This window comes from Pan paniscus, chromosome 3, assembly GCF_029289425.2.
Source record: "Pan paniscus chromosome 3, NHGRI_mPanPan1-v2.0_pri, whole genome shotgun sequence".
Taxonomy (NCBI): domain Eukaryota; kingdom Metazoa; phylum Chordata; class Mammalia; order Primates; family Hominidae; genus Pan; species Pan paniscus.
Genome location: NC_073252.2, coordinates 10,208,439 through 10,223,969, shown reverse-complemented (window position 1 = coordinate 10,223,969; position 15,531 = coordinate 10,208,439). Strand labels below are relative to the sequence as shown.

Genomic DNA, 15,531 nt, shown 5'->3' with positions numbered 1-15,531 from the left:
GTAGGCCTGAATTTGAATCCCAGTTCGATGATTTACTTGCTGTGTGGCCTTGGCAGGGAGAAAAGAAACATTTCACTCAGGTTGAATGGGGTGGGGTAAAATCAAGGAAGGCTTTTTAGAAGAGGTGGCCTCTAAATGGACTCCTGAAGGGTAAGCAGGAGTTAGGTAGGTGATGATGGGGATTGGGAGAGAGGATATACCAGAGAAAGGAAATCAGTAAAGAAAAGGCTCAAGATGGGGCACAGCCCTGGGAAAGAACTCAGATGGCTGTGGGGCTGAGGAGAAAGCAGGCATGGGGAGGGTGAGAGATGAAGCGTCTGTTCACTGAGCCACCACAGACTTCACCCTGGGGGAATAGGAAGCCCTGGGTGGCACTGGAGCTGGAGGGTGACATGGCCAGATCAGTGTTAGAAGGTGGCTCTGGGGTGGAGGCGGTGGGTGTAGACTAGAGTGGGAAGGGTGGGGAGGAGAGAGGCAGAGGGCTGCTGCTATTGGTACACATGGTAAGGGAAGGATGCAGCTGCGACTGAGGTGGTAGACATGGGGATAAAGAGGCCACTGGACTTGCTAGGATTCCTCCCAGGGGATGCCTTCCAGGGATGCAGGGGCGCTGCCTTCCCACTCACACAGGCAGGGCAGGAGGGCAGGCAGAGATTAAACCACTAATGATGGTCGAATGCCCACTTCATGCCAGACTGTTCTAGGCACGAGCAGTGCACAACAGACAAACAGCTCCCTGTGGAGCTGAATTCTAGCAGCAGGGGGCAAACATAACAAATTCGCACGTCCTAGAGCAGTTATGTAAACGACTCGTTTGTTATGCTGCTCAAATCCTAACAGCTACTTTGTGAGTAGCTCAGATATGCAGCCTTGGACGCAAGCAGAGAGAGGTAAGGGACAGAGCTCTCACAAACAAGGGCATATTGGTGCTGAAAGCAGAACCCGAGTCTGTGTGCTTTCAAAGCCACGTATGGGTTGTGTCTTATACATCCAAGGATGGATCACACTGGTGTTTCTGGGAATGTGGGCGCTCTGGAGAGAAGGGGCTAATTCTGTCCACAGGGTCCTTTCTGTCCCAGCTACTGAGCCTCACTGACTCTAGGGCCAGCTCCTTTCTCATTCAGTGGAAGGTTTTATAAGTGGAGGAATCACTGTATTCCATTTTTAAAGCAAATTTTAAATGTTTTGAACATTTTTTTATTGTAAAATCCACATAAAGTTTACCATTTTGACCATTCTTAAGTGTACTTTTCTGTGGTATTATAAGTGACTTTTTATATTTCAGCCAATCGAGGTCACCTTAGAGGCATCTGCTTCTGATCTTTTATTATGACCATTCTGGGTTATTACGGCTATGACTTTAGTTTCTTCTTTTGCAAAAACAGAAACAACTCACATTTTACATTTGTGGTTGTCATATGCGTGACGATTTCTATAATTAATTGTGAGTGTGTTAGAAACAGTCTCTCAACCTAAGTGAGGTTCCAAACTAAAGAGACTCTTTTGCTTTTTGTTTCTAAAGATATTTTAAAATTCTCAAAATATCCACCACATATTGATAATAAAAACAAGATAACAGCCTCAGCTCCCTAAACAAAAATACATTTAAAAGTCAATGAAGAGTGCTATTGTCCTTTAGGAGTAAAAAAAGTAAATAAATATTTACCTCAGTAGAGCTAAACTTTTCTCTTTGGGGATCATTTCCAAATTCCACTTTGTTTATAAATCAGTATCAAGTTCTTTCTCCTGCTTGAGTCCGTAAGGTCTGTCTTCAACCTCTGTCTTCATCCTTTATTTATTCATTCACCACATTTGTTAAACATTGAGTTGATGCTGGAGCTACAGCTTTGAGCACATCAGGTACAGCCCACATCTTTCTTACTCAGACTGCAAGGACTTTGTGACCTTGGGAAGGTCGACTCACCTCTCTGACCCAGTGTCCTCCTCAGTAACAGGAATGGTTGCAAGTCCCAAATTCCCAAGCCCCACTCAAGCTTGACTTCCTCTGGGAAAACATCGCTGGCAAATAGTGACTGTTCAGCATATCCTAGGACACCGTGCACCTGTGCCTCTCCCACACTGATTTCCGTTTGCTTCCGCATCTTGTCCCGCCAGTCGATGGCATCTTACTTGCATGCACGCTAACCCAGAGGCGTCAAGTTTATCCAGTCATTCAACAAATGTGTAGAAAGCTTCTATTGTGTGCTAGGTATTGTGCCAGGTATTGGGTTGGCTGCTGGTGGTAGAGTGGTGAGATCATGAGGCTAGCCCTGCCCTTGGGAGCTCACAGGAGGGCAATTGACCAATGGCCACAGGTGATAGGAAAATAGGCACTGACCTCTGGTAGGGCATCGGGGGTGGTTTTCCTGCAGCAGTGACATCTAAACTCATGGCTTGAGGATGAGTAGGATTTATCTGGGCGGGTCTGTAGGAAGACAGAGGCAATGGGGGTGGGGAGTTCCAGCCAGAGGTAAGAGTATGGGGGAAGGCCCTGGCATTTGTTCAGAGGCAGAAGAACTCAGGTGTCAGGAGCAGGGGGAGGGGGAGGGGGGAGGGAGAGGGAGAGACCACTGGCAAGGCAGGCAGCAGAGAGGGCCACACCTATGCTGTAAATGAGCACAGGGAAGGATGGGCAAGGTGAGAGGTTCCCAGGACCTGTGGCTGCTTGAGGGACAAGGGCATCTCCTACTGTTTCCATCACAGACACTGGCCTAGAGATGACAGATTTTCTGATTTTCAAGAGACATTACAAATCCAGATTTGTCATATTTCATAATTTGTAAATATTGGAAACTGACCTTTAAAAAACAAAAAACGTCCCATCTGTGGGCTGGGTCTAGCCTTAGGGCCACCTTTCACACACCTTGATGGGGAGTGTGTACCTGTGAAGGCTTATTTGTACCCCAAAGCAATGGGACATCATTGAGGACATGATGAGTGCTTCAAGAAGGCTTTTGGGCTGCAGCATGGAGAAAGGATTGGATCCCAGCCAGGACTGAAGGGGTTGACTGGTCCAGTTATGAGTTGGGTCAGAGTAATGGCAGTGTGGATGGAGAGAGGCAGATGAGGTTGAGTGAGGTTAGTGGTGATGGGATGTGGTGTCCCAGAGAGGAGGAGTCAAAAATAACTCTCAGGCGTCTGGCACATCAGCCAGATAGAATGGTGGTACCAGATGCTAAGACAGGGAGCTGTGAAAGAGGAGGAGTAGCTCTGCAGGGGAAAAGGTGACAAGTTCACTGACGTGAACTGTGCATGTCTCAGAGCAACTGGAAGGAAGAGCTGATTCGAGGACCTGGGTACCTAGATTGTGAGGCTGGGACACTCTCTCCCAGGAACAGGGCTCATGAACATGATACCAGCCAAGGGGCACAGCTGCCCATGCCCACCTTCTGGCTTTGAGCTAGCCAAAAGGTGTACCATTGGTTCCTATAGGCTGTCTCTTCCCATCAGATGGGAGTTTCCAGACAGTCTTGGCCCTGGCCAGGAAGATGGGTGAGGAACCCTGTAAATATCCTTCTGTTTTCAAATGTGTGCTCTGGGAATGTGGATCTAGGGCTTCTGGTCCAGGAAAGAACATCAAATGGGAAATTTTTATTCATGTCTCTGGGGATTTGCAGTGTTACAGCCAAGTGAAATTCACAGTTATTTCACTAAGTGTCAGAATTTCATTTTCACTATTTTAATCATATTTCCCATTTACCTTCAAAGACTGAGACAACGAAGCTTTGAAAAAAGAGAGAGAAAAACTGGGCTTCAATGCAGGCAATTGCTTTGAAACACAGAGGGTGAAGGAGGGTTAGCAAGAAGGTAGCTATTTATTTATTTTATGACTTCAACTTTTATTTTAAATTAAGAGGGTACGTGTGCATACTTATTTCCTGGGTATATTGAGAGATACTCAAGTTTGGGGTATAATTTATCCCATCACACAAGTACTGAACATACTACCCAATAGTTTTTCAACTTTTCTCCCCTCTATCCCTCCCCTCCATCTATCCCACTGTCTCCAGTGTCTAGTGTTGCCATCTTTATGTCCATGAGTACCCATTGTTTAATTCCCACTTATAAGTGAGAACATGCAGTGTTTGGTTTTCTGTTCCTGTGTTATTTCACTTAGGATAATGGCCTCCAGCTCCATCCATGTTGCTGCGAACAACATGATTTTGCTTCTTCTCATGGCTGCATAGTATTCTACGGTGTATGTGTATCACATTTTCTTTATCCAGTCCACCATTGATGGGCACTTAAGTTAATTTCATGTCTTTGCTATTGTGAATAGTGGTGCCATGAACATATGAGTGCATCACTCTTTTTGGTAGAATAATTTATTTTCTTTGGATATATACCCAATAATGGGATTGCTGGGTCAAATGGTAGTTCTAAGTTCTTTGAGAAATTTCCATACTGCTTTCCATAGTGGCTGAACTAATTTACATTCCCACCAACAGTGCATAAGTGTTCCCTTTTCTCTGCAGCCTCATTAGCATCTGTTGTTTTCTGACTTTTTAATCACAGCCCTTCTGACTGGTGTGAGATGGTATCTCATTGTGGTTTGGATTGGCATCTCTCTGATGATTAGTGATGTTGAGCGTTTTTTAATATGTTTGTTGGCCACTTGTATGTCTTCTTTTGAGAAGTGTCTGTTCGTGTCCTTTTCCCATTTTTTAATGGGGTTGTTTTTTGCTTGTTCAATTGTTTAAGTTCCTTATAGATTATGGATTTTAGCCCTTTGTCAGATGATAGTTTACAATTATTTTGTCCCATTCCATAGGTTGTCTGTTTACTCCATTGATAGTTTCTTGAATTGAAGAGCTCTACAGAAGCTCTTCAGTTTAATTAGATTCCACTTGTCAATTTTTGTTTTTGTTACAATTTCTTTTGCAATTTTCTTTCCCAAGGCCAATGTCCAGAATGATATTTCCTAGGTTTTCTCATAGGATTCTTATAGTTTGAGGTCTTTCATTTAAATCTTTAATCCATCTTGAGTTAATTTTTGTATATGGTAAAATGTAGGGGTCCAGTTACATTCTTCTGCATATGGCAAACCAAATATCCCAGCACCATTTATTGAATAGGAAGTCCTTTCCCCATTGCTTATTTCTGTCAACTTTGTCGAAGACCAGATGGCTGGAGGTGTACAGCTTTACTTCTGTGTTCTCCATTCTGTTTCATTTGTCTATGTGTCTGTTTTTGTACCAGTACCATACTGTTTTGGTTACTGTAGGTTTACAGTATGGCTTGAGGTCAGGTAATATGATGCCTCTGGCTTTTGTTCTTTTTGCTTAGGATGGCTTGGGCTATTTGGGCTCTTTTTTGGTTTTATATGAATTTTAGAATTTTTTTTTCTAGTTTGGTGGAAAATGACATTGGTAGCTTGATAGAAATAGTGTTGAATCTGTAGATTGCTTTGGGCAGTATCGCTATTTTAATGATATTGATTCTTCTAATCCATGAACATAGAATGTTTTTCCATTTGTGTCATCTGTGATTTCTTTCAGTAATGTTTTGTAGTTTTCTTTATTTAAATCTTTCAACTCCTCGGTTAATTATTTCCTAGTTTTTTTTTTGGCAGCTATTATAAATGGGATTGCATTCTTGATTTGGCTCAGCTTGAACATTATTGGTGTATAGAAATACTACTGATTTTTGTACACTGATTTTGTATCCTGAAACTTTCCTGAAATCCCCTGTCAGTTCCAGGAGACTTTTGGTGGAGTCTTTTCTAGAGCATCAGTGAAGAGAGATAGTTTGACTTCTTTTCCTATTTGAATACCTTTTATTTCTTTCTCTTGCCTGATTGCTCTGGCTAGAACTTTATTGCTATGCTGAATAGGAGCGGTGAGAGTGGGCACCTTGTCTTGTTTCAGTTCTCAAGAGGAATGCTTTCAGCTTTTGCCTGTTCAGTATGATGTTGGCTGTGGGTTTGTCATAGTTGGCTCTCATTATTTTGAGGTATGATTGTTTAATGCTTAGTTTCTTGAGAGGTTTTATCATTAAGGCTTGTTGGATTTTATCAAAACATTTTTCTGCATCTATTGTGGTGAATCACCTATATTGATTTGCATATGTTAAACTAACCTTGCATCCCAGGAAGGAAGCCTACTTGATCATGGTGAATTAACTTTTGATATACTACTGGATTCGGTTTGCTGGTAATTTGTTAAGGATTTTTTCATCTATGTTCATCAGGGATATTGGTTTCTAGTTTTCTGTTTTTTTTTTTTTTTAATACTTTAAGTTTTAGGGTACATGTGCACAACGTGCAGGTTAGTTACATATGTATACATGTGCCATATTGGTGTGTTGCACCCATTAACTCATCATTTAACATTAAGAATACCTCCTAATGCTATCCCTCCCCCCTCCCCCCACCCCACAACAGGCCCCAGTGTGTGATGTTCCCCTTCCTGTGTCCATGTGTTCTCATTGTTCAATTCCCACCTATGAGTGAGAACATGCGGTGTTTGGTTTTTTGTCCTTGCGATAGTTTGCTGAGAATGATGGCTTCCAGCTTCATCCATGTCCCTACAAAGGACATGAACTCTTCATTTTTTATGGCTGCATAGTATTTCATGGTGTATATGTGCCACATTTTCTTTTTATTGTATCTTTGCCAGGTTTTGGTATTGGTATTATGCTGATTTCAAAGAATAAATTAGAGAGGAGTCCCTCCTCAATTTTTTGGAATAGTTTCAGCAGGATTGGTACCAGCTCTTCTTTGTACATCTAATAGAATTTTGCTGTGAATCCATCTTGTCAGGGCTTTTATTGGTTGGTAGGTTTTTTATTACTCCTTCAATTTCAGATCTTGATATTGTTCTGTTCAGGGTTTCAGTTTCTTCCTAATTGAATCTTGGGAAATTGTGTGTTTCCAGGAACTTATTCATTTCCTCTAGATTTTCTAGTTTGTGTGCCTAGAAGTGTTCATAATAGTCTCTGAAGATATTTTATATTTCTGTGGAATCAGTTATAATGTCAACTTCATCATTTCTGATTGTGCTTATTTGGATCATCTCTCTTTCTTTTTTAATCTAGCTAGTGGTCTATTAATATCATTTATCCTTTCAAATAACGAACTTTTGGTTTCATTGATTCTTTGTATGGATTTTGGATCTCAATTTTGTTCAGTTCTATTCTGATTTTATAGCTGTTTCTTTTCTTTTGCTAACTTTGGAGTTGGTTTGATCTTGTTTTTCTACTTCCTCTAGGAGTGGTGATAAGATTATTAATATGAGATCTTTCTAACTTTTTGAGGTAGGCATTTAGCACTCTAAACATTCTTCTTACCACTGCTTTTGCTGCATCTCAGCGATTTTGGTATGTTATATCTCTGTTTTCACTTATTTCAAATAATTTGTGATCTCTGCCTTAATTTCATTGTTTACCCAAAAGTCATTCAGGAGCAGGTCATTTAATTTCCATGTAATTGTGTGGTTTTGAGAGATCTTCTTGGTGTTGATTTCTAATTTTAGTCCACTGTGGTCTGAGAGTATGGTTGGTATGAGTTTAATTCTTTTGAATCTATTGAGACTTGCTTTATGGCTGAGCCTGTGGTAGACGAAGGTGGCTTTTAGAGTAGGCTGCTAGAAGGCAGGAAAGGGAAATAAATGTAGGAATTAATGCTGGTTCCATGAATTTAATCAAAGATACATCATAAAACAATTGTCGTGGCTGAACATTTATGTGACTCCAAATGATATATATTTTTTAAAACAAATCAATTAGCTATTTCTCTTGCAAAGATAAAGAAGAAATAGACTTAGATGAAAATTATAGGCAAAAGTATGAGAAGAGAGATTAGGAATGATGTGAGGCCGTAAAGGAACGATTTTATATACTCAGAAGAACATTTATGTCAGATAAGAATGATTAAGTTTGAGCTCCCACTTTTCTTTCCTCTCAAGGAAAGAAATATACTAATGGTTGCAAATTTTTTCAATCTAAATAACAAACAGGGAGACTTTCTAAAAGAAAACAATGTTTTTTCAGGAATGGGCATTGCAATTGGCATAGGTATGCCATAGTAAACCATGTGCATATTCAGGGAGGTAAAAGAAGACAAAGGATTTTAAAGAAAAAATGAGACGAATTATGTAATTGTTTTTGAGATAGTTATCTTTGAATAGAAGGATCAATAACAAGGGTGGCATCAGTCCAAGGTTGGACAGGCAGTTGCTAGGCAGGTGTTCTCGCAGCAGTATTTTCTCGTGTAAGGTTGTAGTGGCCTTTGTGCAAGGTTTTTGCAGTCTTTTGCAATAGTTTTTGCCAGCAGGCATCTGTATATGAGAATCTTCCTTTCATGACCTTCCCTAGCTTTACTTTTCAGGGGTTTGCTTTTATTTTTGCTTTTTAACACAGGTGAGTTTATTTTTATTCTGACAACTTTCACATTTCCTTTTTTGATCAAGATTTTTAAAAAAAATCACTGGTTAACCATTTTGTAGTTAGGTTTTGATTATCCCTAGGTGAGGCAGCTGGGATCAACCTGTCTCACGTTGTTGGTTGGTCCTACATTGGAAGGCGTAATTGGAATTAGTGTCTAAACTCTTTTAGCTACATTTGAGCAACAAGAGGGGTTTGGAGAGAGTGGTTCTCAGGCTACATCTACCTAAAATCAAGTGTTAAGTTTAAGTTTTTGTCTATTCTGTAGGCATTTACTATTATCTAAAAGTGTTGGGCCAGTATTATTCTGTGAAGATTTGTTCTGTAGAAATTTAACAAGTAATAGGTACAAGGTTTAAAAGAAAAATACAAAGTAAAATTAATAGTAATATGACAATCTCAGCTTGTATATTAGTTGTGATCCATGAACTTAGGTTTAAAAGCAACCAGTTAAATAAATTAAATTAATTAAATTAATTAAATGATCATGACAAATTAGGTGAAACTTGTTGTTGTAGCAGGATGAACCACAGACAAAACCTCTCAGACACCGAATTGTAGAAGGAAGGGCTTTATTCAGCTGGGAGCATCGGCAAGCTACTGTCTTAAAATCCGAGCTCCCTGAGTGCACAATTTCTGTCCTTTTTAGGGGCTCACAACACTAAAGATTTTACATGAAAAGGTCGTGATTGATTTGACCAAGCAGGCGGTACATGACGGGGGCTGCATGTACCGGTGGTCAGAGTGAAACAGAACAGAATGGGAGGTTTCACAATGTCCTTCTATATAATGTCTGGAATCTATAGATAACATCAGTTGCTAGGTCAGTGGTGGAATTTTAACTACTAGGTTTAGGCCAGGCAGGCCTAGGCCTGGTTTTGGGTCCGGTTTTGGGTCTGGCGCCTGGCGCTGGGCTGCCTGCCTTTGGTTTCGCTTCCTTGTTTTTTTCTTAAAACAGGTACTGAGTATAAAACAATATGAGAGGGTCTCTTTCTTCTCTCATTGTAACCTGCATTTTTTTTTTTTTTAATTTTGTGTCTTTGAGTCTTAACTCTTCTAGGGGAATTTATCCAAGTATAGCATGTAGTATTAGCAACAGCACAAACTCTTTTTGTTTGTTTAACCCAGCTAGCTGGGTTCCAGGAACCTTGCACTGAGAACTCAAAACTGCCACAGGCTATAAGCTTTCCCCACCCAGACAGAAACTGTGGTTTTCAGGCTGTGCCCCTCCTGGTCCACCCCAAAGCAGGGGTGCCCAGCTTCTGTACTTGTAACTACAGTACCCCCACTTGCCCCTTAGTTCTGGCCAAGGGAGTTCATCCCCACTCAAGATTATGTCGTGAATCACAGTTGAGACCTTCTCTCAACCTGTGACTGCCACCTGAGTTGGCTGGCTGACTTCTGCAAGGCTCCCTGTGAAGTAGAGTCAGGAATGTCTTCTCTCCATCCCCACTGGAGTCTAGGAGTGCACGCAAAGCATGTCCGATGCTGCTCCTTCTCAACATTCCCCACCACTCAGCTCCAGTGCTGGGTGGGGCCAAGGCCGTCCCCCATGGCCTATATTATCAGGTTCCCTAGCGGGAGTGTGTGTCACAGAGGCAGTCTCTCCCACTGCCACACTCTGAGGACTCACAGTTTTCCACCTGGCTTATGGTGTAGGCTGCTGCCACCACTTCTTTCAAAGAGTCTGTGGTTTCTTTCAGTTTTCTGGTTAAATGCCTGTGGTGTTTCTTGGGAAAAAAATTATAGCCTGAGTCTCTACACACTATTTTGTCTTTCCAAGTATGAGAGGTGATATGGTTTGGCTTCATCTCCGCCCAGATCTCATCTTGAATTGTAGCTCCCATAATTCCCATGTGTTGTGGGAAGAACCCAGTGGCAAATAATTGAATCATGGGGGTGGATTTTTCCCATACTGTTCTCATGATAGTGAATAAGTCTTATGAGATCTGATGGTTTTACAAAGGAGAGTTCCCCTGCACATGCTGTCTCTTGCCTGCCGCCATGTAAGACATGCCTTCATCTTCTGCCATGATTGTGAAGCCTCCCCAGCCATGGGGAACTGTGAGTCTATTAAACCTCTTTTTCTTTATAAATTACCCAGTCTCAGGTATGTCTTTATCAGCAGCATCAAAAGGGACTAATACAAGAGGCATGCTAACAATGCCTCTAATCTGCCATCTTGGGGGGAAAAAAACCACATTGATCTTAAAGTTTTTTGAAACTTGTATTTAAGAGTACTTGTCAAAGTCTTTGTAATGAATCTAATTGCAGATACCTTTAGAGAAAAATTTAAAATAACTGTAAATGACAAAAATTTAAAACTACCATAGTTGAAAATAGGATAAAAGTTCCCCATAACCAGAAATTTACAAGGAAATTTAGTTATTTTGTGGCCTACAATATAATAACCAAAATTATGACTGATAACATAGAAGATTTTAAGAGTTTTATTACCATTTTAGAACATATATACCAATAACATATCCATAAATGTAACTGAAAGAAGATCTAGTATCACTTAGCATTTGATATTTCCCATATAATTTACCAAATAAGCCTAATTATTTAATATCTCTACAAGATGAGAGAGAAGTCCTTTGAGGCTTTCTAGGGGCCTGACTGGAAAATCTCAAAGTTAATTTTATGTCAAAAAGATTTAATTTAGCATTTTGATGCTGGGGAAGTCCATCAAAGATGCCAAAAGTTTTAAAATACCTGATCAAAACAGTATCACAGGGCACTGTGTGATAGTCATTTATTTAATTAGAGTGATAATTATAGATCTTAAAAGCAATACAGAAAGTTATATAGATATTAAAAAAACTTTAACCCTTAAAGTCTCCATTTTTTTAAAGTAATAAAAAAATTTAGTAAAGGCAACACAGGAAATTATCTTGATAAAATATAAAATATTTGTTTCTTAGGCCAGTTACTAAAAAGGCAAAGAAAAACCTCCTTCTATGTGATTGGTTCACCTCATGGGAAGCCTGTTTAGACAACCTGATGAAAAAGTACTTGTATGTATTCAGAATGTGTATCCAAGGCTATGACTGTACACTGTGGAACATAAACAAGAAAGGTATTACTTTAAGCAGGGGGATATATGGCTCTTAGTAAAAGCATGAGAAATTCCCTGGTTTCATGGAACAATGTAGACACATGAAGAAAAGCTAAGTACAGAATCAAGTTATACTGGAAAAAAAGAAACATTACTTTTCTAGGTCTTTGAGACAAACATTTTTAGTGTCAGGCCTCAATAGCTGTTAGAATGAGAGGAAGAAGTTATAGGAGCTAACAAAGAAGTTGAAGGAGAAAGTCAACATTCCAGCCAAGCAAAAAGATGTACCTTCTCAAGGGAAGAAAGTGAAAGAACAGAAGGCAATGTAGTATGAACTGCACATGCTATGCCGTGAGACACATTAAAATTGAACTTCTGAGATAGGACTCTGAGAAGCTTCAAGACGAAAACTCCACCTTGAGAAATGAAGATACCATTTTTAAGAAGAAGATAGCATTTTAAACTAAAAACTAGTTAAATTAAATGGAGACTATAAAACAAACAAAAAAATAAGCTACAGTTTAGAAAGTGGCTGAAAATTTTTAGAATTAAAAATCAAAACTTCTTGTAAATTTTACTAAAAGCAGATCATTACTTCAAGAAAACTTTGTTGCTTTAACATAAGGGACCAAATTTTTAGTTTTGTATTGGTGTATTTTTAATATCAAAACTCAAACCTTAGAAAGGCTTATAAATAATTCCCTTTTAAATATAGTCAACTTGATCACATACAAAATTTCTTTTGTAAATTTATCCTTTTCAGACCTTTTACAACTTACACAGACTTTCGTAACTTTCATAGCATGCTTATAATTTTTGTTTTGTTCTATACTTTCTTATTTTTAAATAACCAGTCACTTTATTTTAGGAAAAAACATTTACCAGGCAAGATTTTTTAATGTAAAGTTATTTTCTTTTCTTAAATCTTTCTTACCAGAAATATATCTTTATTCCCATAACTTTCTTTATATCTCTTTCTATTTACTGGATTCTTTTTATTTATATTTTCTTTCTAAATCCATATTTTGACACAACTTTTAATAACCTTTTAATTAAAAAAATTATTTTTAAATGAAGTACATATTTTGTCTTATAATTTTTTAATTAAAAACAGTTCTTACTTTTTTGGTACATTTTACATAAAGAATTATATGTAGAAATCAGAATGTTTAACTCTTATTAATCTTAATTTTTAGTGAAAATCTAGAAAGAAATTTTAAACTATCACATACAAATATTTTATAGATGAAATCCTTTTTTAGTTTTATAAACATGTTTCAACATAACATAATTTTAATGTGTATTAATAGGCCCAATGATATTTAGTCTTTTATAAAATTTAAGAAGCACATAATTTGGTTCATTCCATTTATAACTTTTTGTATTCTGATTATTTTGCAACCTGATGTTGTGAACAAATCATTAAAATTATTTGCTGTGATAGTTTTACTAATTTTATAATGATAATAATGAATTTTAAAAAACAATCTCAATTGCATTCAAACTAATGTATTCATTCAATACAATTTCAATCAAAAGTTCAATGACATTTCTGTTTGTGATGGAAAATGAGGAAAGAGTTCTAAAGTTCCCACAAGAGAATAAGCAAGTGTATGTTTCTGACATAGTTTTGAAAATGGACGCTAGTGAGTACATTAAACATGTAATAAAGTGACAACAATTAAAACAATGCAGCATGGGCACAAGAATGGAAAGATCAAAGGCACTAAGGGATGGCCAGAAGCAGAAAATTCATTTCTATGTATGATTTTAATGTGTGCAAAAGGAAACCTCAAAAATCAACAGAGGAAATGTTGTTTGGTTTAATGAATAGCTTAGGAAAAAATGGGAAAAGGGTAGGAAAAAAGACTAAAGCAATGCTTACATTACACCATATTTTAATAATTGTACTAGTTTCTATTTATGAGTTATAATTTGTTTCATTTTTCTTTTATTTGCTGGACATTTGGATTGTTTCCAGTGTTTGTTTGTTTATTTAGCGACACAGTCTTACTCCATCGCCAAGGCTGGAGTGCAGTGGCTCGACCTTGGCTCTCAACCCCCGCCTCCCAGGTTCTAGCAATTCTCCTGCCTCAGCCGCTCGAATAGCTGGGACTACAGGCATCCACCACCACACCTGGCTAATTTTTGTATTTTTGGTAGAGATGGAGTTTCACCATGTTGGCCAGGCTGGTCTCGAACTCCTGACCTCAGGTGATCCACCCGCCTTGGCCCATCAGAGTGCTGGGATTACAGATGTGAGCCACTTCACCCAGCCTCCAGTGTGTTTATTACTGAAAAAGTGTGATTTGTAAACTTCAGATGAATAATCTTATACATTAATCATTATTCAAATCTGTAATTATTCATGTAGTTTAGTGTTTCAGAAATAGAAATAACAGGTTAAAGAGTGTAAATTTTTTTAAGGCTTTTGTACGTATGAGCAATTTTTTTTCGGATAGTCTGCTTCAATTTCCATTCCCGCTGGCAGGGCACAAGGGCATTGGTCTCACTCTGCCCATGTCATCCCCAAGCATTTAAATGAGGCTTTGGTATTTGATAGGCAAAAATAATAGATGAGAATTTCTTATAAGTATATTTGTTTCCTGTTGATGCTGTAACAAGTAACCACAGCAGAGACAGAAATGTAATTTCTCTCATTTCGTTAGTTGATAATCAAAGTATTAAAAGACCTCACTAGTAAAACCATCTCACCCTGGAGTCTTTTGGGGAAAAAAATGCTTTGAATATCTTTTAACTACTTTTGTAAAAATCTATTTTTATTTTCTTTTGAGTTGATGTCATTAATTTCTGTCTTTTCAATAAAGTCACTTATGTCATCGAAACTTTCAAATTTGTTAGCATACAACTATATAAATTTACACCATTTAAAAAATAACTGAAATGATTTTAAGAATCAAATGTAAAAACAGATACCATAAACAACACACAACTGAATACAGATTAATTATTTAGAACAATGTTTTCAATTGGGATTTTGGGATTTTGTAGATGGGATTTTGTTATCCTCATTCATTACCAGTTTTGTTTTATTACATAAAGAAAGGTCATCCATAAGTTTCTTCTTTGGGGAACATATGATAGTTTATTCTGTGGTCAGTTTGTGATCATCTTTTGTTAATATTCCATGTTTGCTTAAGGATGGCAGCTCTTTCTTAGCACTTACCATTTTATAATGGTAAAAAACAGATCCAAAATTACAAGTGATTTTTATTATATCACAATAATTATGGTTAATCCGTAAAATACAGAAAAATTTCCCATGAGATTAAAAAAGGGTGATAATGTGTGATTCTATCAGAGAGAAATGAGCTTCAAAGGGAAAGGCCCAAAACAGCCTCTGCAGGGCTGTGTAGTGGGCACCTGGGCCCTCGTGCCCGACTGCCTGGATCTGCATCGCAGCTCCCCACACCTCTCACACACACACTTGCTGTGGGACTTTGGGCAAGTTGCTAACCTCTCCGAGCCTAATTTGTTACCTATACAATAGCATTAATAATGGGACCTCTTTCGTGGGGATTTTGTAAGGCTTAAGAAAGAGAATACATGTTCAGCACTTGGAACAGTGCCTGGAACTGGTGCCAAATTGATGTCAGTCATCGCGTCATTTGTGTCATGTGGCAGTACTTAGAAAAGATGTTATGAAATTTCTATTTTACAGATGAAAAGCTCAGTCTCAGAGCGGGGTGATAATTACTCCGAATGTCTGCAGCAGGGAGGCAGTGGGACTTGAGCTTCCTGGTTTTGCAGCCCATAATTTCTCTGTGGTAGGACCAACGTCCTGACTTGTTGATGGAGAGGCAAGAGGGCTGTCCCCAAAGGTTAGAGTCTGGTATAGGAATTTGAGCAAAACAGTCCTTTGCAGCCTCATATTTTTCTCATCCAGACCCTAAGTGTTTGAAAGCACTTGTTTTCTGTGAACTTTTTGACTTAGAACTCTCTGGACTTCATTCAAGTCCAGGAAGAGAAGAACTTTTGATTTTTATCAAGAATATTAGAAGAAATGTACTCATCTATTTTAAAGTGATTTTAAGCCCCAGCCACCCAGCAACATCGTCCTTATCCTC

General features: G+C 38.5%; 1 protein-coding gene across 4 annotated transcripts in view; it reads left to right on the top strand.

Moving 5' to 3' along the window:
• SLC2A9 (solute carrier family 2 member 9) overlaps nucleotides 1-15,531 on the top strand; it is a 247,221-nt gene that overhangs the window by 46,710 nt on the left and 184,980 nt on the right. The window lies entirely within an intron of this gene.